The sequence below is a fragment of the Neoarius graeffei genome, chromosome 3 (assembly GCF_027579695.1).
Source record: "Neoarius graeffei isolate fNeoGra1 chromosome 3, fNeoGra1.pri, whole genome shotgun sequence".
Lineage (NCBI taxonomy): Eukaryota > Metazoa > Chordata > Actinopteri > Siluriformes > Ariidae > Neoarius > Neoarius graeffei.
In genome coordinates, this window is record NC_083571.1 from 6,469,118 (window position 1) to 6,490,634 (window position 21,517).

Below are 21,517 nucleotides of genomic sequence, written 5' to 3' on the forward strand. Positions count from 1 at the left end.
GACAACCATTCACACTCACATTCACACCTACGCTCAATTTTAGAGTCACCAGTTAACCTAACCTGCATGTCTTTGGACTGTGGGGGAAACCGGAGCACCCAGAGGAAACCCACGCGGACACGGGGAGAACATGCAAACTCCGCACAGAAAGGCCCTCGCCGGCCCCGGGGCTCGAACCCGGATCTTCTTGCTGTAAGGTGACAGCGCTAACCACTACACCACCGTGCCGCCCCCCAGTGTAGGGGCGTTTGATTAATATTCATCACGCTTAAAATATTGCGTGAATTTTAAGAATCATTTTCGACAATTTTGTCTTTTTTGTTTTGTTGTGTCATAAACATAAAATACAAGAGCCAATCACCTTCGAATATGTAAATTCAAACCAAGCAAAAATGGTTTCAGAGGGGAAGAGGGCGTAAGACAGGGGGGCATTTCTAATTTGCGTGTTCTTGACGAGGGTGGCTTTTTTTTTTTGCAGAACCATCCAGTTTAGACTGGAAAACATTTGTTATTTATCCTGGGGGAAAAAAGTATTCTCAAGATGACTCAAGAATTTTTCAGCTTGCCGTCTTCGATAAACAAGACTTCTTCAGGCTTCTTCTGCAGCATAAACCCACACACACTGATTCCAGTGCTTCACTAATTGCTTTGTTATTCCACTCCATCTGTGGGCTCCGTTGAAAAACTGAAGGTTTGTCATTAATTTCAAGTGTTTGACGTAGTTTCATTTAAACGCTTGATTTAAACAAGGTCTTCTGTTTTGGTTAAATGAAAGTGCATTTGTGGAGGATTTAATCTTATTTATGACTAACAGCAGGAGCTCTGAGAGGACCACGTGCCGTATCCTGTTCGAAGTGACCTCTGAGGATGTTGTCTTGTCCCACACAACCCTCTCAGTCATCAGATGGATGAATCATACCAACACAGGATAAGCAGGAGGCTAAATCTGGTAGCTAAATCTGGCAGGAGGTGGTGTAGAGAGAAACAGTCCCACCACATCACGACCAAAGACTGGGCATTTGAAATTTGACATTCAAGGCATTGACGGCTTTAATTTCCCCCACAGAGGTTCTGAATATGTAACATAATATAGTAAGCTAAGTTCCGATACTGTAATGTTTGTTGTTAGTTAATAAGCTAGCTAACAAGGTATCCACGAGCAGCATACACCATACACATCAGCCATAACATTAAAAAACACTGACAGGTGAAGAAGTGAAGTGAAGAAGCAGAAAAAATGGGCAAGCGTAAGGATCTGAGCGACTTTTTTTGACAAGGGCCAAATCATGATTTGGGTCTGAGCATCTCCAAAATGGCACATCTTGTTGGGTGTTTGCAGTATGCAGTGGTTATTATCTACCAAAAGTGGTCCAAAGATCTGAAGGACAACCGGTGAACTGGCGACGGTGTCATGGGTGCTGAAGGCTCACTGATTCACATGGGGACACGAAGCCTAGCCCATATGGTCCAATCCCACAGAAGAGCTCCTGTAGTACAAACTGCTGAAAAATTTAATGCTGGCCAAAACAGAAAGGTGTTGCAGCGTACTGGCTAACTTTTTTTGAGCACTCGCCAAGCTTAGTGAGTGCCTCTCAGGAAGCAAGGTATCCATGAGCAGGAAGCACTCTCAGGAAGCACTCACCAAACCTACTGAACACTCGCTATGTGTATCAGAGTTTGTGTATAAGAGTTTATCCATAATTACCAAATTCTGACCCACATTGGTGGGTCAAGGGGGCCCAGGGTGTACCTAGCTCCCCCAGGAATATTTCTTAAAATGCCTAGTATTTATCCTGTTGGGACACCTGAGAGAGACCCCAATAATGGCCCCGCGATACACGCAAAGCAGCGCTGGGCCCCCTCCTAGGAAATTTCTGGATCCGCCAGTGAGTCCATTTAAAAAGCTCTCTGATGCATGGATTCCATATATTTCAATATCATTTGATAGCACTGTGTTCATCCTTCATCACTTTTTTAATGACTCAAATAAATTAACTGATAAAAACTGCTCAGGTATTGTCTCCAATACTTGTTTTATACATCTTCACTTTTTTTCAGGGCGGCACGGTGGTGTAGTGGTTAGCACTGTCGTCTCACAGCAAGAAGGTCTGGGTTCGAGCCCCGTGGCCGGTGAGGGCCTTTCTGTGTGGAGTTTGCATGTTCTCCCCGTGTCCGCGTGGGTTTCCTCCGGGTGCTCCGGTTTCCCCCACAGTCCAAAGACATGCAGGTTAGGTTAACTGGTGACTCTAAATTGAGCGTAGGTGTGAATGTGAGTGTGAATGGTTGTCTGTGTCTATGTGTCAGCCCTGTGATGACCTGGCAACTTGTCCAGGGTGTACCCCGCCTTTCGCCCGTAGTCAGCTGGGATAGGCTCCAGCTTGCCTGCGACCCTGTAGGACAGGATAAAGTGGCTAGAGATAATGAGATGAGACTTTTTTTTCATGCAATAAGAATATATTTCCATTCATAATTTTGTTATTTCTCTCATCATGTTCTGTGTTGATTTATCCTTTTGTTTTGACAGGACTGACACACTGACCTTGGATGCTGAAAATCTTCAGGACAGGGGTCCCAGATGGGATGATGGAAAAAAAATAATGGGGGTCTACCACACTAAACTCATCCTTAAATCGTAATTTATATACCTAATAACCTATATGTACCTCCCACATAATAGTCGGGGCCCCAAAAAAGGATATCTGGCAAGTGCGAGTCGTGTGAGTATAGATTTTCTATGTAATTTGGTCTAATAAAAACGATCTCTCCCCACAAGCAGCCCCAGCCGAATACGTCTGAAGTTGACACTCGCTGATTCCAGTCATTTCCGGTTTTGTTTTCATTTTGCAATGGCGGCCCCCAACATGCGCGAGGAAGGAGTTTCACAACTCGCATTTGGCGAGTGGCGAGTGGTTAAACTACATGCTGGTGTTGCCCATTTTTCCCGCTTCCAACACGTCAACTTCAAGAACTAACTGTTCTCTTTCTTGCTGCCGAATATATCCCACCCCTTGACAGGCGCCACTGTAATAACATAACATAACGTAATTCACTTCTTCACCTGTCAGTATTTTTAATTTTATGCCTGATTGCTGTATATTCAATAAATACTATACATAAATAATAAGTCAACCTGCTCATGAGCTAACTTTCAAAACATTTTACTTTGACGCTAATGAATATGAAATGCATTATGCTTGCTAACAGTTAAGAATTGGTACCCCACACACAGATCCTCACCAAGACTAACTCCACAAGCGTGGAGTCCATGATCTCCATCGTGTCCTCCGATGGACTGGACATGTCGTCCGAATGACCCCCAACCGAATACCCTGGATGGTCCTCTACAGAGAACTCACAGAAGGGACCCGCTCCTGTAGAAGACCCAAGAAGCGTTAGAAGGACTTCTTGAAGTGGTCCCTGCAGTCATGCAACATCACTCCTGCTGACCTTGAGATCCTCATCAAGGACCGCAAGAACTGGAAGCAGACTGTGTCCCAGGGAGTCCACCACTTTGAGGAATAATGGACCAGGCTGAGGGAGGAGAAACAGGCCCAGCAATGCCTATGGCAATTCCTTCCCTCTGCTCCTGCGCCTGGTCCCTTCACCTGTTGTCGTTGTCCCAGGATCTGTCAGTGCAGGATCAGGCTTCTCTCTTATGAACAGGCAAATGAGAGGCGGCGACAGATGGCAACAACCCCAACAGCAACAGCAGCAAGACCTGGGAAGGCAAAGAAGACAACGAAGAGGAGGACCTCGTCATCGTCAAATATCAACAGACAGCCATAAGCGTGGTATAATGTATTGTAATGTTTACGTTCTTTTGTATGAGAGTTTCTCTTATTTAAGGTAGCTTAGCTACTTTTTTTTACAACTAACACATGCATAATAAAAGACCCATGCTTGAGGCAGTTGCAAAATGGTATGATCCATCGTAGGGGTGTTTGAAAGTGTGGTTTATGTATCTTATACACGATGTGCAGCTTTTGAGAGCAGTTTGTAGTATTAATACTTCATAATAAGAAATGCTTCATTTGTATTTTCTATCAAATTAATCCCAAGACATGACCAAAAAGCAAATCTTATCACGGACATATCTTGAGTATCTTAATTACAGGAATCAAGTCACCCTGAAACCAACCCAGAATCCACACTGTAGTCGTAGCATGGTCTGTTTTTGCATTGTGAACAAAACGCTCCAAGTGTAATCAAGTACAGCATCCATTACTGGCCCACTGACTCTATTCTGTATCTCATCTGTCAGCATGGTGCACTAGAGACAAGTAGGGATTAGCTCAGGCTGGAGATCTTAATCCCATTATAGCAACGGCTTTACAGAAGAACGCGGCCACTATGTGTTACTTTTGGCTGCACTCCTAATGCGATACGTATCTTACAACGCACATCTTGTGTCAAACTGGTATAAAGACTTGTCCAGCGTTTTTCCTGGAAAAAAATACTTGGTAACATGAATACTATCTGCTAGCCTGATGTTTTTGTCGCTAGTTAAAGGAACAGGAAGTAAACTTAGCATTGAATTGTAGTCAAATTCCAACCAAGCGTGCATATTTGATAAAGTATAAAAAAAAAGTCCCGTTTGTTTTCTGGGCAGTCTTGCATCATGCTGTAAACCCTTTACATGGCTGCAGGTGGTTCCTCTAATCTACATTCTCTCTTTCTCTCAGCCACATGGCTTCTCTAAACAAGCCTGGAAGCTAAACCAGACTAACACCGTATACAGTATTATGTTTAAAGTGAACTTCTGATATTTAAATTGTGCATATTTAGGATTCTGAGTATGAATTTGCGATACAAATGGCAGTTTTCCAATTAATTTATGGACAAAAAAAGTACTGTAACTTGCTTTTATAAAATGGGACACATTAAGAACGTCATTGTCTTAAAGAAATAATAAATAAACTAAGAATTTGTTTAATTCAGTACTATGTAATTTACTAAAAAAAATTAAATACAAGTACAGAAAGTGATTTATGAAGTAACAGGAAATGGATTTATTTCTTCCTTTATTTAAATTTAGTTTCAATGGAAGTTACATGACAAACATTGCAAATTTATTTTCTAACGTTAAAGTTAAAGCTGTACTGCCTTTCAGATTTTTCAAGTGTAGGTCATGAAAATAATTTTCCCGACATCCAGTTATTTTTGTTTAGTGGACTGAAAGCTACCGAATTCGAATCACAGACTTCCAATTTTATTCGTTTTTTAAACAGAACAATTAATGAATTTATCTCCACGTGGCCCTAAATTCTCTGCTATTTTTTCCTGCTTCACCATGACCCAATACAAGATACTGCATCATGCATGACATCACGTGGTGGGCTTTCCCCGTTCCACAAGGCATTGTGGGATACAAATTTGAAACAGGAGAGAAAAATGTGCAATGAATGTGTGCGAATGAAACGTGAAAGACCAACTACAGTAACAGAAAGAAAGCAAGAAGAAAAGACGTTATGTTATATATGAAGGAAAGGAAACGCAGGGCCAAACTAATAAATATCGGCGCTCAGCGAGCACCTCGGTGTGATCAGCTGTTCGTTTAGCGACAGAATGATGGAATGGTCAATGCACGCACACGGACTTCCTCTGTCTGCTTGACTGCGCAATTTCATGCACATTATTTGCTTTAATCCTCTCAAATTAAATAACTTCCCGGCTACAAAACAGAATGGCCTGATATTTTGTGAGATGTTACAGAAATAAACAGATATCACAATGACCACATTTCAGACGGAACTAAATTTCACCGATTTTATGAAATCGAAAGGCCGTCTCACTTTAAAAAGTAATATTAAAACTCAATCGATGGTTATTTTATTTTACTTTTTCTAGCTTGAAAATGAAAAACTAAACACTTAAAATTCCTGGTTGGAATTTTCACATTTGACAAACTTGAAAGTTAAAATTGAATTTTTTAAAACAATATTTATACAGGAGGCTCTCACCGCCCTGGTGTTTTTCAGAGAGGTCTTGCACATATATATATATGTTATTTACCAGCTGGGAGGTCCGTATGGTGAAATACCGTGACCGAGGTCTTGAAAGTACTGAGCGAGGCCCTCTGGGCCGAGGTCAGTATTTAAGGCCGAGGTCACGGTATTTCACCATACGGACCGACCTTAAGCTGGTAAATAATATATTTATTTTTTTCTTTACCAAATTCTAACAGAAAACGAGAGCGCCCGAAAGGGAAAACCGAGCCGAGCCACCATTTTGAATCCTCATTCACGGCTGTAATGCAAATGGCTTCCTCCTCGGTATACAAGTGCACTTCCATGGCAGGAAAAAAACTACATTTTGCTGCCTATGTCGTCCCCTATTTATACAAATAGGAGTCATTCAGGATTCAGCCATGTTTTTGCTCGGCGTTAACAACAGTTAGAGGTTTTTAGCTTTCTCCTGAAATGTTTTCTTTTATTTCTTCTTCCTCAGGGTAGTAAAACTCGCTTTCTCTGTGAACGCTGTCGTTATCGCGATCCATGCTGTAAAATTAATGCTAATCTCCTGAGAAATGCTGGCAAACATTTATAAGATTTTTGATAATCTTATAAATAAATCTTATTTTAAAAAAGATAAATGTTGACAAAAAATTCTACCATGTTTGTTGTTGTTGTTGTTGTTGTGAACGAGCAAGTCGCCAGAGGTCCATAACCGGGGTCCGTACCGTAGGATACAGACCCGCTCGCCAGCCAATCAGAGCGCAGGATTTGGACAGTGAAAAAAATAAATAATCATATCTATCTAATAAACAAATAATATGAATAAGAATGATACAATAAGAGTGAAATATTTCTAAAATAATATAAAATATATGGAAAAAATTACGTTCATCTTAGAAATGATTTGAAATCATGAAGGGTAGATGCCTGTCTTAGAGTAATATCTAAATTATAAACAAAAACAACAAAACAATGATTTAAAAAAAAACACTTCTTGTAACTAATTATGGCCCATGATACATTTTCATGAGTCAGTGTTTTAGGGCGTGGCATCAGACTTAAGATTATCAGCACGAGCGTATGCCACTGTTTAGTAAATATAAAGCATAGAGTGTGAAATTTCCAGGTCTAAAAGCAGTTTAATTGTTGTTGTTGTTGTTGGTAGTAGTGATGATGGTGATGGTGGTGGTGAGTAATTATTTTCCCAAATGGGAGGTGTGTGTATGTAGGGTTCCATAAGCGTAGTCACAGTCCGAAGTGGAAAACATTTATGTAATTTTACTCAACTTAAGTCGACTAATCTGATTGAGATTAGAAATTGAGAAAAAAATCAAATTGAGATTTTTTTTTTACAAAATATAGCAATGTTCTTCTCAAAATTGCAATTTAAGATTCTGACTTTTTTTTTTAAACTTCAGGATTTAGCGTCGAAATTTTGTCAAGTCTTTTCAGAAAACTTCAGCTCATGAGGAAACGAACCCTTGAGCTCTGGCTCTCATTGCTGCCATGTTGCCCAAATTGAGATTAGGTAGGTTTTATAGCCGGGATCAGTCTTACGTCAAACACAGCAAAGCCAGCATGAGCAAACACGGTGTGTGTGTGTGTGTGTAACAAGTGTAACAGGTGGCTTATATTGCTCTGATGGACAGAGGCATATGATAGCAGAGCTGCTTGCGGATCAGCCAGAACAGGTTGTGGATCAGAGATCAAATGTAGCATTAAGCCGTGCGAAGTGTGAAGTGCGAAGCGGCCATGTTTTTAATAGAGGTGTAATTCAAGTGGAGCGAGACCATCTGCCTCGCCGTAAAAGAAAACGTGCTAACGGATGTCAGACCTGCTGATGGTGTGGATCTGAGCGGCTGGTGATGAACCCATATTTACGTGGAGTTTGAGTATTAAACATTAAAAGATGTTGCTTTTCTTGTGCCATATTCTGAAATGTCTTTTCTTTCTTTACCTTATGGTTGAGTTGCAAAACTTTGTACACCTTTGTACATTCGTTTGACACTGAATGTATGTTTGCTTATTATCACAAAGAATAAAATGGTCCAACATATGTGTTTGTGGAATTTTTGGTCTTCCTAAACACTAAAATCTTTTGGATTCGCCTTCTCTGGCTCTGTGAAAGGTCACGATTTCCTGGTTTAATATATGAGAGCTTTTTTTTTCTTTTTTTTCTACTGATTCTCTTGATTTGAGACTTAAACTAAAAAACAGCAAAACTCAAGAGGGTTTTTTTATTCCTTCTAAAGATCTAAACGTCTCCTGTCGTAATCAATGAACCTTTAATTACCTCCAGCAAGTCAGTTATATTCTGTTTTAATGTGTGAGAGCTGTTTTTCTGATTAATTTGCACTCGCAGTACTGATGTAAATTATTACTCTCACTCAGAATCTTTCTACTTTGTTATTCTTTGTATTATTATTATTATTATTATTATTATTATTATTGTCACATTTTTAGGATGCAGTTTTCAACCAATCATTACCAAATTTCAAATGAAGAATCCCTCTGGGCTGAATTACTACATTGCTATGACTTTTGGTGCTGATCTGGATCACTCATCTGGAATGATCCATGAAAAACGGGATTTTTTTTTTCAATCACTTACAACTCTGTCAATTTTTATGATTTTTTCAATCAGTTTTTTTTATTATGTTCAGGGCAGCAGGGCACAACTTTTCCTCACTAAGCGTCATTCTGTATCTCTTACCGTTCCGGATCTATAGGGTACGGTGACCAGACATCTCGGTTTGTAACAGCGAGCGCAAATTACTGTGACTTTAATCACAGTCTCTATCTAGTTTTCGTTTAGACTCGAAACACAGCAAATCTCAAGAGTTTGATTCGATTAGATTACATTCGAGACCTTTATTGTCCCTCGAGGGAAAACTTAATTTGCAGCAGAGAACACAACACCCCGATCACAACATATAAAAAGAAACATACAAATGAAACAATGAACATATCGTTAAAAAACAACCAATAAGAAGAAATATTAACCATAAAGTACTAATAACAGTGCAAATTGAGCAAATTGCACTTGGAACAAAGGAAAATTTAAATTGGTTGCTCTTGAACTTGGGGCTCCTGAACAAACTCCTCCAGAAGCTGGCTTGAAGATCTGCTTGAAGATTTTATAGGACTTAAACTGAACGTGTTGCCTGATTTAAGTCATTAAATTACCTTGAGCAGGTCCACAGGGGTGTAAACTTTTGCTCCAGCTCTATGAGAGGTCAATATTTCCTGGTTTATTGGGTTGGTTGGTGTGTGTGTGTGTGAGAGAGAGAGCTGTTTCCCAGATTTCCGTCAACTCAAACTTGAAACGTTGCAAATCTCAAAAGAGTTTGGGTTGGTTTGAAGTTTTTATCCCTTATACATGACTAAAAGTAAACATGTTGCCAGGTTTAAGTCATTAGACACCTTAAATTAACCCGAACTGGTCAGAGGGGATGTAAACTTTTGCTCGCTAGTAAAGAAGTGTATATTCTTTGCTGTAATATTTATGAATCAACAAACTCGATAAAATGTTGAAGATAAATTTAAAATCGGTCTGTACTTGTTATTGCTTCCATCCAGAAATCAAGAGGGGGTACAAACTTTTGCACCCAAATGCACAGAATGGCGAGTGCTCACCAGTTCCCAAGAACGCATTGTTTGATTGGCAAATATCTATTATTCGCAGATAGGGCTGGCGATGAAATGTTTGCTTTACGAGCTCGCATGCAGCTGTCCCGCCAGTTTTCTCGAGATCGCATCGAGATCTTTTTTTTTTGAACCCTGAATGCCGTCCATCCTTCCGTCAGAGGGTTCGATAAGAAACATAATACATGACGTAATGTCTTTCATCTTTTTAGATTTGATAAAAATACACGTAAGCAGAAAACACACGCCCGGACACGTTGTTGAGGTGTAATTCTTTCTTCTCATTCACATGTCACATTTATACTGTACATTTACAGAAAAAAATACAAAAGACAAAAACAAACCCCAGGAATCCGTGAATCAAAGGTGCACAAGGAAACGAAGGGTAGTTTGGAATGAGAGCCGTCTTTCCTCTGAACGTGGTGCGGTGGGAAGTTTTCAGAGACGCAGGGTCTGAGTCTGACAGCAGGGTGATGGAACATCACAGGACATCAGTTTGTGTGAAATCACAGCGACATCAGTCATGATTAGCGTTACAGGATGGTTTCATTTGATCGCTTGTGCTGCGAGATCGTTCCAGGACACTCGAGGCAGTGGAATCTTATTTATTTACTTATTTATCTATCTAATAAACTTGCACTAATCATACAAATGTTCACGAAAGAAAGAAAGAAATACAATAAAACGCGGCGGCACGGTGGTGTAGTGGTTAGCGCTGTCGCCTCACAGCAAGAAGGTCCGGGTTCGAGCCCCGTGGCCGGCGAGGGCCTTTCTGTGCTGAGTTTGCATGTTCTCCCCATGTCTGCATGGGTTTCCTCCGGGTGCTCCGGTTTCCCCCACAGTCCAAAGACATGCAGGTTAGGTTAACTGGTGACTCTAAATTGAGCGTAGGTGTGAATGTGAGTGTGAATGGTTGTCTGTGTCTATGTGTCAGCCCTGTGATGACCTGGCGACTTGTCCAGGGTGTACCCCGCCTTTCGCCCGTAGTCAGCTGGGATAGGCTCCAGCTTGCCTGCAACCCTGTAGAACAGGATAAAGCGGCTAGAGATAATGAGATGAGATGAGACAATAAAACGCATTTCATCCTTGTAAATCTGTCAATGTGTCAACATTAAAGCTGCTAATAAACGTCCAGCACATTGAGCAGCGCTGTACTTTTATCAGCAGCACCCATGCGTGAAACACGACCATAAAACCCGTGCAGTTCTCGCTCTGTTTATGACGTTTTTGCTACAACCGAGCCATATGGAGCGACAGCAGAAAAGATAGGAAACGCTCGCCGCTGCCGCAAGCTCCGAAGTGCAAATAACAGAATATGATCCCCGTCTGAGTTCAGCGATTGTTGTCCTGCACAAAAACAAACATTAAAAAAAAAAAGACAAACAGGAGGATGATGCTGTCTAAACATGAGAAGAACAATTGCATGGGTTCTGCTAACGCGTCCTTTTGTTCAGTGAATTTCACTCTCAGTCTCACTCACGAGTGCTGACACGACTCGTAACACGATCTGAGCGGGAGGGAAAGTTAACACACTAACAATCGAATACATTATCGTTTCTATAATAACAACTAATTATCCCTTGATGGTTGGCACGGAGATGTGTCTCAAACATGGATGGAAGGCGTCCTTAAGATTGTAATTTGAAGTTTTCTTACATCACATTACATTCCAGGCATTTAGCAGACACTGTTATCCAGAGCGATGTACAACATACCCAGAACAGCCTGGGGAGCAGGTGGGGGTTCGGTGCCTTGCTCAAGGCAATTCCTTCAGCCATTCCTGCTGGTTCAGCAAATCAAACTGGCGACCTTTTGGTCCCAAAGCCGCTTCTCTAACCATTAGGCCATGGCTTCCCCCATTCTTGGTTTCTCTCATTCTTCTTGGCAGATCCTTTCAAGCTCAATCTGATTCGATGAAGAACATTGGTGAACCTCCATCTTCTCTTTTTGTGCTGTGTGCTTCTTTGGGGGTTAGGGGGCTCTGGGTAGAGGTGATACCTTTGATAGCTTAGCAGCTGCACTCTTAAAAACTTAGAGTGGCTATGCATACTGGTCCTCGCCCACCCCCCAAATCTCTCACACCTGGCTCCACACCTGGCAAAATGGTGTGAGGGGACGGTGTTGACATGGCACCGTTGGGCGGAGGACTTCCACTGTTGAAGTCAATGGTCAGGGCAGAGGCTTTCCCACTGGTAGGAAGCAACGGCCACATGTCCGAGCCTGGAGAGGGATGGGCTCCTCCAGGCATGATACCCACCCAAGACACGCTATGTATGAATGTACATGTTACCAAACTCCAGGAAACAGGAGAAGGGGTAGGCAGAAAAAGAAATGGGCCAATAACATCACAAAAGAGCTTCGCCAAAACCCAGGGGTTGGCACATGATTGCCAGAAATGGAGAGGGGTTGCATATGCTTCTGCACAGTGCCCCATGACCACCCCTGGTCAAGAGAGCGGTAAGCAGTAAGCGCTTCTTTGAGTTTGTTGAGTTTGAGCTGTGCGGTTTCTCAGGTATATGACCACGCCTGGAGTTTCCTTTTCAGAAAACTTGTTTGTGGGTCAAAAAACAGGTTGCACAAAAATGTTAACCCTTCAGATGTCTTTAGTTTGTCACTGTAACAGAATCGTTTAGTTAGGATACAACTAAAAAACAAAGAACATGACAAACATTTGAAGATTTTCCTCCAGTTTCTTCATAATTGGGTCGCGTTATTTGCGATTTCGGACGGTGAATGACATGGTTCCTCCGAGACACGTGAAGCCTTCCGACTGCATCTTTTTGCAGTGCAGAAGTCAAAGTGCTATCTGCCCTCTTCCACATACACTCTCAGAAAATAAGGTATATTAATGGTTAGAGAAGTGGCTTTGGGACCAAAAGGTTGCCAGTTTGATTCCCTGGACCAGCAGGAATGGTTGAAGTGCTCTTGAGTAAGGTACCTGACCCCTAGTGTGTCTGCTAAATGCCATTAATGTAATCTAATATTGTACCTTTAGGGGTACAACAGCTTGTCACTGGATCAGAACCCTCTAAGGTACTTATTTGTACCCTTTATATACTGATTGGGAAGATATATGTACATTTTTGGCTCTAAAAAGGTACACACAGTTACCTTGAGGTCTAATAATGAGCCCTAGGGGGTACATTAGTGTAGATCGTACATGAGCTCATGAAGAACTCCTTCCATCCGTGATTGACAGGTGAGACAGAGTACACCCCTCCCACCCAGACAGATGAGTGTCGTCGAATGTTGGGATTCAAACTCATGATCTCCTGACCTTAAAGCAGAAAATTTTCTGAAGATTTTGTAAAATCGTGTCTCTGTAGTGACTCAAGAATACCGAAAGTGTGAAAGACTTTTATTAACACGGTTAAGAAAGGTGAAAGCCGTGTAACTCTGTGATCTCGGAGACTCAGTGTGCATATTGTATGGATTCCGCAATCTCGCGTTTAACTTTTCCAATAATCAGAGCTGGGAGTAAAACATATCGAGGTCCTCGCAGGAACCTCGAGTGTTTGATTTGCAGATTTGTGTTAACTGAATTGAACTGAACTGAATGTAACTGAATTGTCTTGGCCAGCCCTAAGGGTCCCATCTCCATCTCATCATTGCTGAGGAGTGTGCTCCCATCACCCAATCAAGCATCCAGCCAGAGCAGGTCATGATATTTTTTAACCATATTAACATGCCATTGTTGTGTGTTATGCCTGATGTCAAGACTCTCATCTCTGCGAGCCTACCATGCAGATTTAATACTTGTGTCATTTTTAGGGCATACCTAACAACCTGTGTTTTCTCTCCCTCCCCCCCCAATCTGTCCCTCTGAGTTACATGTTGGTCCTGGGATCGAGATGCTGACCTCTTCTGCCCCTCGGACCTGCCTGATCCATCCTGGTGCCCTGTGTCTGGTCGGAGTTTTATCGCATCGCTCCTGTGGAGGACGGCCCCATGTGGACAGTTGAGGGTTACACCTGGAGGACGCTCTGGACTCTTACAGTAATGCTTTTATGGCTGAGGACTACAGTTGACTTGCTAACTTTAGGACTCATGAACAGTTTTGCACTCAAGTTTCCATCAATGAAGAGTTTATAACATCAACGAAACTGACTTCATGTTAAAACTGTTAATGTTATAGTCATGCTGTCTGTTGTTGCCCAAATGAGGATGGGTTCCCTTTTGAGTCTGGTTCCTCTCGAGGTTTCTTCCTCATGTCGTCTGAGGGAGTTTTTCCTTGCCACCGTCGCCACAGGCTTCATCATTGGGGATAGATTAGGGATAAAATTATCTCATGTTTTAAGTTGTTCAAATTCTGTAAAGCCGCTTTGCGACAATGTTTATTGTTAAAAGAGCTCTACAAATAAACTTGACTTGACTTGACTTGTTATGTCACAAGTCGACATCGTATGCTGGAAGGATTCATGGCATGGAAACACACCAGTGGGTCAGATCGAAATATCTGTCGGGTGTTGAGTGTTAATGCAGCATTCCCGGTCCTGATAACGACACTCGGCTTCGGATCGAGTCGGTACATCTCTAATGTACGCAAGCGAATTTTATTTAAAAGTAAATATCTCTGTGAGAGCGAGCATGCAGCGTAATACTGCTAAGATTTTCATGTTCACAAACATCTTGAACAACAGAATAATTCCATGTTGTTGAACTGGCTGTTAGTGTGTGTGTGTGTGTGTGTGTGTGTGTGTGTGTGTGTGTGTGTGTGTGTGTGTGTGTGTGTAAGTTGTTTTTGTCTATCTGTGCCTTCTGACCCCCTCCATCTCTCCGCCTCCTACTTGTGTAGGTGTGTACATGTGTGTGGTGTATATGTGTGTGTGTGTGTGTGTGTGTGTGTGTGTGTGTGTGTGTGTGTGTGTGTGCAGTGATTTACACACAGGCTTCAGATCACACTCTCGCTGTGTGTGGGTGGTAAAGGTTACAATGGTCTGAGGTTAACGTCCATTAAGCTGCAGAGATCCAGAAAATCATGTAGGCTGGATGTAGAAATAATCCTCGGTGTTTTTATTTTTTTTATTTTTATACCATTTTTGTTCTTTTAGAACCGACGATGAAAAAGTGGTCCAGCTCCATGGAGCACGAGGAAACATTTCATTTCATCGTGTTGAATTTCATCTTCGCAGTAATTCTTACCAAACATCTCTAGATTCTTTAAATGTTTTTTTTTTCATTACTCTCGTTATGAACTTAGACTTTTTCAAATTGTTAAAAAGTTGAAAGCGTTAACGGACTTTCACTGTGGAACGAATACATCAGGAAAACTTTTTTTTTTAATTTAAATGTTTTCAGAAATGAATGTTAACAAATTTAACTCGAATGACCAGAATTACAAAATATTACACATTTTTCAGTTTGTAGATTAATGATGCAGCTGATCGGCAACATAAAAAAAATGTTTTATTATATCCCGATGAATCGTATCTGGAGATAATTTACATTTAATATCCTCAGACTAACTCGTGTGTCAGCGGATGAAGGCAGTGAGCTGGTGAACGTGAGCTCGAATGTCAGCGTCGACCACAAAGCAATTAAACCATCTTTCAGAAGCACTCGTGCCACCTGTGCCTGCGCACCTGCCCCCCTCCTCACCTGCCCCCCCGTTCACCCCCACCGCTCACCTGCCCACCTACCTTTATTACATATTTCTTTCTCTTTGTTCATGCCTGCTTTCTTTCTTTCTTTCTTTCTTTCTTTCTTTCTTTCTTTCTTTTTAGCTGTTTGTCTCTGTCTGTCCTTAAATGCAGCTTAATTTTAAAAAGCATATTCCATCGTTCCCATTTCTTTCTTTCTTTTTTTTGTTTTTCTTTCTTTATTGAAATAAAGGATCTTAATTTTAAAAATTATATTGTGCCTTTCCTGTTTCTTTCTTTCTCTCTGTCTTTCTGTCTTGTATCTGGACAGCTTTAACATGTTTAAGCTCTGTAGCCGGACGTTAAGGTGCTCTGATGTTCTTCTAAAATAATTAATTTACATCATAGTATAAAAATACACAGTAAAGGTGCAGAAGAGGAAACGCTGATGGAGCCACCTGAGTGAGCAGGAAGAGCGCATTTGGGCCCATTGTTTATTTGTAGTTATTTATTTGTAGTTGTTTTATTGTAGTTGTTTTATTGTAGTTGTTTAGCTGTACTTAGGATTTAGTTGTAGTTTAGTTGTAGTTGTTTAGTGGTAGCTGTTTAGTTGTAGTTTAGTCATAGTTGTTTAGTTGTACTTATTTTATTGTTTACTGGTAGTTATTTAGTTGTAGTTTAGTTGTAGTTGTTTAGTGGTAGCTGTTTAGTTGTAGTTTAGTCATAGTTGTTTAGCTGTACTTATTTTATTGTTTACTGGTAGTTATTTAGTTGTAGTTTAGTTGTATTTGTTTAGTGGTAGTTATTTAGTTGTAGTTGTTTAGTTGTACTTATTTTATTGCGTAGTTGTAGTTTAGTTGTAGTTGTTTAGTGGTAGTTGTTTTGTAGTAGCCTTTCGCCCGTAGTCAGCTGGGATAGGCTCCAGCCTGCCTGCGACCCTGTAGAACAGGATAAAGCAGCTACAGATAACGAGATGAGATGAGATGATTGTGGTTGCTTTATTGTAGTTGTTTAGTTGTAGTGGGAGTTATTCATTTGTAGATGTTTAGTGGTAGTTGTTTAGTTGTATTTATTTTTTTTTTAATTACAGATAATTTCAGATAATTTTTAATTTCACCAGACCCGGTGAAATGTAACTGAATTGTCTTGGCCAGGCCTAAGGGTCCCATCTGCATCTCATCATTGCTGAGGAGTGTGCTCCCATCACCCAATCAAGCATCCAGCCAGAGCAGGTCATGATATATTTTTTACCATATTAACATGCCATTGTGCGTCATGCCTGATGTAAAGACTCTCGTCTCTGCGAGCCTACCACACAGATTTAATACTTGTCATTTTTAGGGCATACCTAACAACGTGTTTTCTCCCCCCCCCCATCTGTCCCTCTGAGTTACATGTTGATCCTGGGATTGAGATGCTGGCCTCTTCTGCCCCTCGGACCTGCTTGATCCATCCTGGTGCCCTGTGTCTGGTCGGAGTTTTATCGCCCCACTCCTGTGAAGGACGGCCCCATGAGGACAGTTGAGGGTTATACCTGTTAAAACTGTTAATATTATAGTCAGGCTGTCTGTTGTTGCCCAAATGAGGATGGGTTCCCTTTTGAGTCTGGTTCCTCTCGAGGTTTCTTCCTCATGTCGTCTGAGGGAGTTTCTCCTTGCCACCGTCGCCACAGGCTTGCTCATTGGGGATAGATTAGGGATAAAATTAGCTCATGTTTTAAGTCGTTCAAATTCTGTAAAGCTGCTTTGCGACAATGTTTATTGTTAAAAGCGCTGTACAAATAAACTTGAAGTATGAAACTTGAAGTATTTTATTGTTTACTGGTAGTTATTTAGTTGTAGTTGTTTTGTAGTTGTTTAGTTTTACTTGTTTCATTGCTCAGTTGTAGTTTAGTTGTAGTTGTTTAGTTGTAGTTATTTAGTTGTAGTTTAGTGGTAGTTGTTTAGTTGTAGTTATGTTATGGTAATTGTTTTATTGCTGTTTAGTGGTAGTTGTTTAGTTGTAGTTATTTTGCTGGAGTTATTCAGTTGTAGTTTAGTCTTAGTTGTTTAGTTGTACTTGTTTTATTGTTTCGTGGTAGTTGCTTAGTTGTAGTTATTTTATTGTAGTTGTTTAATTGTATTTGTTTAGTGGTAGTTATTTAGTTGTAGTTGTTTTGTAGTTGTTTAGTTGTACTTATTTTATTGCTTAGTTGTAGTTTAGTTGTAGTTTAGTGGTAATTGTTTTGTAGTTGTTTAGTTGTAGTTATTTTATTGTAGTTGTTTCATGGTACTTTTTATTTGTAGCTGTTTTATTGTAGTTGCTTTATTGTAGTTGTTTAATTGTAGTTGTTTAATGGTAGTTGTTTTATTGACTCTTGCACTGTTGCTTTTCAGTCCTGGAAAGTAAACACTGGACATCCCGCTGTAAGACGGTGTTTTATTACCGCAGCACTGATTCACTTTATGAATAAAATCCAACGATACAAATATTAAACACTTTTGGGGAAAAAATGTCCTTTATTTGATTATAAGAATTTATTTGTGCCATGAGCAGCTTTTTATTTCTGAACTTTCCATCCAGAGGAGTTTTCATAGATCATAATTTACGTTAACATTTACATATTTTCTGCTTGTTTTTGACGTTATTGCATGAAAGTAGTCGTTTGAAATACAATTCAGTTTAACCAAACAGTGAATAGCTTAATAATCTGTAAAAAAGAAAAAAAAAAGAAAAACCCACACACAGCTGCTTGACTCTGAGAAGTGAACCTGTGCAGAATGTAAACAGGTTTAAGCTGATGGAGGTGAAAATATAATCCAGTGCGGGAGAAGGCGTGGCTAATGTTATGGCCTGAGTAAAGGGTGATGAAATAGCTGATACTGACATAATTTTTCTAAATAATAATAATTTTAAAAAGGAAAAGCAATGGAGCGTGCATGACTATCTTGCCGTGTTGTACACTATCTGTGTTCCATCCCGTTAATCATTATGACTCTGACTGGACTGATTGTTAACTGTTGTGCATTTCGATGAGCGCTCATTACCATACAGCTGAAGTGTTATCTGAGCCTCATCAACGCCACTCGCTCGAGACACGCGTGAAATCGGCACACGAGCCACTCAGCGCTAAACGACACGTGCCTCTATCATCTCCATCGCAGCTCATTTATGCTTTTTATTTTTCACCCCAAACATTTTCATTTCATTACGTTACAATAAACTGTTCATGCACAGTTCAGGACACACATTATAGCCAAATGATTGTGTAATGCATTTTTGTGTAAGGTTTGCACTATGGATTATTCCTCAGTAATGCTCAGAAAGGGTTGATTAGTTTTCTAGAACAGCAGCTGTGATAGTAGTGCAGCTGCAGATCACAGGTTTATATTAAAATACGTTTATAGATATCGTTTCTATAGTAACATAGACTTGTACGGCGGACGTTCTACACAAACGTAGGCTACTTTATAAAATGTGTGATCGGTGATGTGTTTATGGTCGACTTAATGTTTACGGAAGGAGTCTCCAGTGTCAGAGGGAAAGGTGTGATGTTACATTTTCTAAGACAAGAAGAGTTTACACTTTTTGCGGTTTCGAGGTTTTTATCATTTTATCACACATTTGACCCGGACGTAAAGCTCATTGATGCTAGGCAATGTTAGCTAGCTAGGTTGCTAACACATATTTGCAAGCTTGATATTGTAAATAAGTATCCTGTAAACAGTAGCATGCTTTCAGGACCTGTTGATTCTGTCACTGATGTATACGATGTCATTGTTCTTCATTTTAGTGCTTGGTGCATCATTTTACCTGTGTTTTGTTTCCATGTAAAAAATAATAATAATTTTCCGTAGCACTTGTATCGTAAAAGTGGTTTTATCTACATAACAAATAAAAACATAACATAAAGAATAAAAGAATCCCCAAACATTAAAAATACAGAATAAAATACTTGAAAATAAAGAATAAAAAAAAAACAGATTCAGAAAAAAAAACCAGTAATCTCAGTGAGCACAAACAGTAAAATATGTCAGTAAAATAATAAATAAATAAATAAATAAATAAACAATTAACTGAAGTTGTTGTTGTTATGAATATATTTTCAGAAGGTACAATATGTATAAAAATGATCCTTATGGACTTTTTAACATTTTTTGAACAATAAAAGAGTTAAAACAGTGTAGGTGTGAAACGGTGGTGTTGGTTTTGCAGTAATGAGCTGCGAACGGTCTGTAATTCTATAAAAATAGTTTTTTCTCATTACAGAAAACATTACAGTAATAAAGCTGCAGATATTAATATAATTAATTACAGTAATGAGCTGGAAACACTGCGGCTGCTACATTACTGTAAACGGTCTGTATGAACAGTGTAGGAGTGTGTACTAATGGTACAGTACACCTGTACACTACAGCATTCTAATCTACACTATTCTATTCTATAGTGTACAATGTATACTATACTATGTATACTATGCTCTTTGATACTATACTGTTCTATTTTATAGGATACTATTCTGTACTGTACTATACTATTCTATTCAATAGTGTACAAAGTATACTGTACTATGTACATTATGCTCTTCAACACTATACTAATCTATTTCATAGTATACTATTCTGTTCAATACTCATCTTATTATCTGTAGCCGCTTTATCCTTCTACAGGGTCGCAGGCAAGCTGGAGCCTATCCCAGCTGACTACGGGCGAAAGGCGGGGTACACCCTGGATAAGTCGCCAGGTCATCACAGGGCTGACACATAGACACAGACAACCATTCACACTCACATTCACACCTACGCTCAATTTAGAGTCACCAGTTAACCTAACCTGCATGTCTTTGGACTGTGGGGGAAACCGGAGCACCCGGAGGAAACCCACGCGGACACGGGGAGAACATGCAAACTCCACACAGAAAGGCCATCGCCGGCCACGGGGCTCGAACCCGGACCTTCTTGTTGTGAGGCGACAGCGCTAACCACTACACCACCATGCCGCCCTCTGTTCAATACTATACTATTCTATATTATTATATTCATCAGTGTACTATTCTATTTGATAGTGTACAACAGGGGTCTTCAATCCTATCCGCAAAGGGCCGGTGTAGCTGCAGGCTTTCATTACAGCCAAATTGGAGGCTCACTTGATTGTTGACTGGAGACGAGGGTGAAATGATTAAACAAGTGAAATCAGGTGTAGCTCCTGCTTGGTTGGAATGAAAGCCTGCAGCCACACTGGCCCTTTGTGGATAGGATTGAAGACCCCTGGTGTACAAGATATACAGGACCATGCAGGCTATGGTCTTCAACACTATACTAATCTATTTTATAGTATACTGTACTCTTCTATGCTATTCTGTTTGATACTGTAGTATTGTATAGTATACTATGCTCTACTATTCTGGTCGGTACTACATTATGCTAATCTCCATTATTATATTTGATAGTATACTCTTCTATTCTGCAGTGTACATTGTATATTATACTATACTATAATAGGTATACTATGCTCTTCAATCCTATACTATGCTATTATATACTATAATATTCTACAGTATACTGCTCTATTCGATAGTATACTATTCTATTATATTCTATTTTGTGTAACGTATACTATACTATGAATACCATGGTCTTCAACAATATACTAATCTATTTTATAGTATACTATACTCTTCTATGCTGTTATGTTTCATGCTATACTATTGTATAGTACTCTATTTGATACTATACTATTGCATAGTATACTATGCTATTCTCCATTATTATATGTGTCAGTATACTGTTCTATTCCAAAGTATACATTATATTCTATACTATAATATGTATACTATGCTCTTCAATACTATACTATGCTATTCTGTACAATAATATTCCACAGTATACTGCTCTATTCTATAGTATATTATTCTACTATATTCTATTGTGTACAACATATACTATAGTATGTATACTTTGCTCTTCAATACCATGCTAATCTACAACCCCAATTCCAAAAAAGTTGGGACAAAGTACAAATTGTAAATAAAAACGGAATGCAATAATTTACAAATCTCAAAAACTGATATTGTATTCACAATAGAACATAGACAACATATCAAATGTCAAAAGTGAGACATTTTGAAATTTCATGCCAAATATTGGCTCATTTGAAATTTCATGACAGCAACACATCTCAAAAAAGTTGGGACAGGGGCAATAAGAGGCTGGAAAAGTTAAAGGTCCAAAAAAGGAACAGCTGGAGGACCAAATTGCAACTCATTAGGTCAATTGGCAATAGGTCATTAACATGACTGGGTATAAAAAGAGCATCTTGGAGTGGCAGCGGCTCTCAGAAGTAAAGATGGGAAGAGGATCA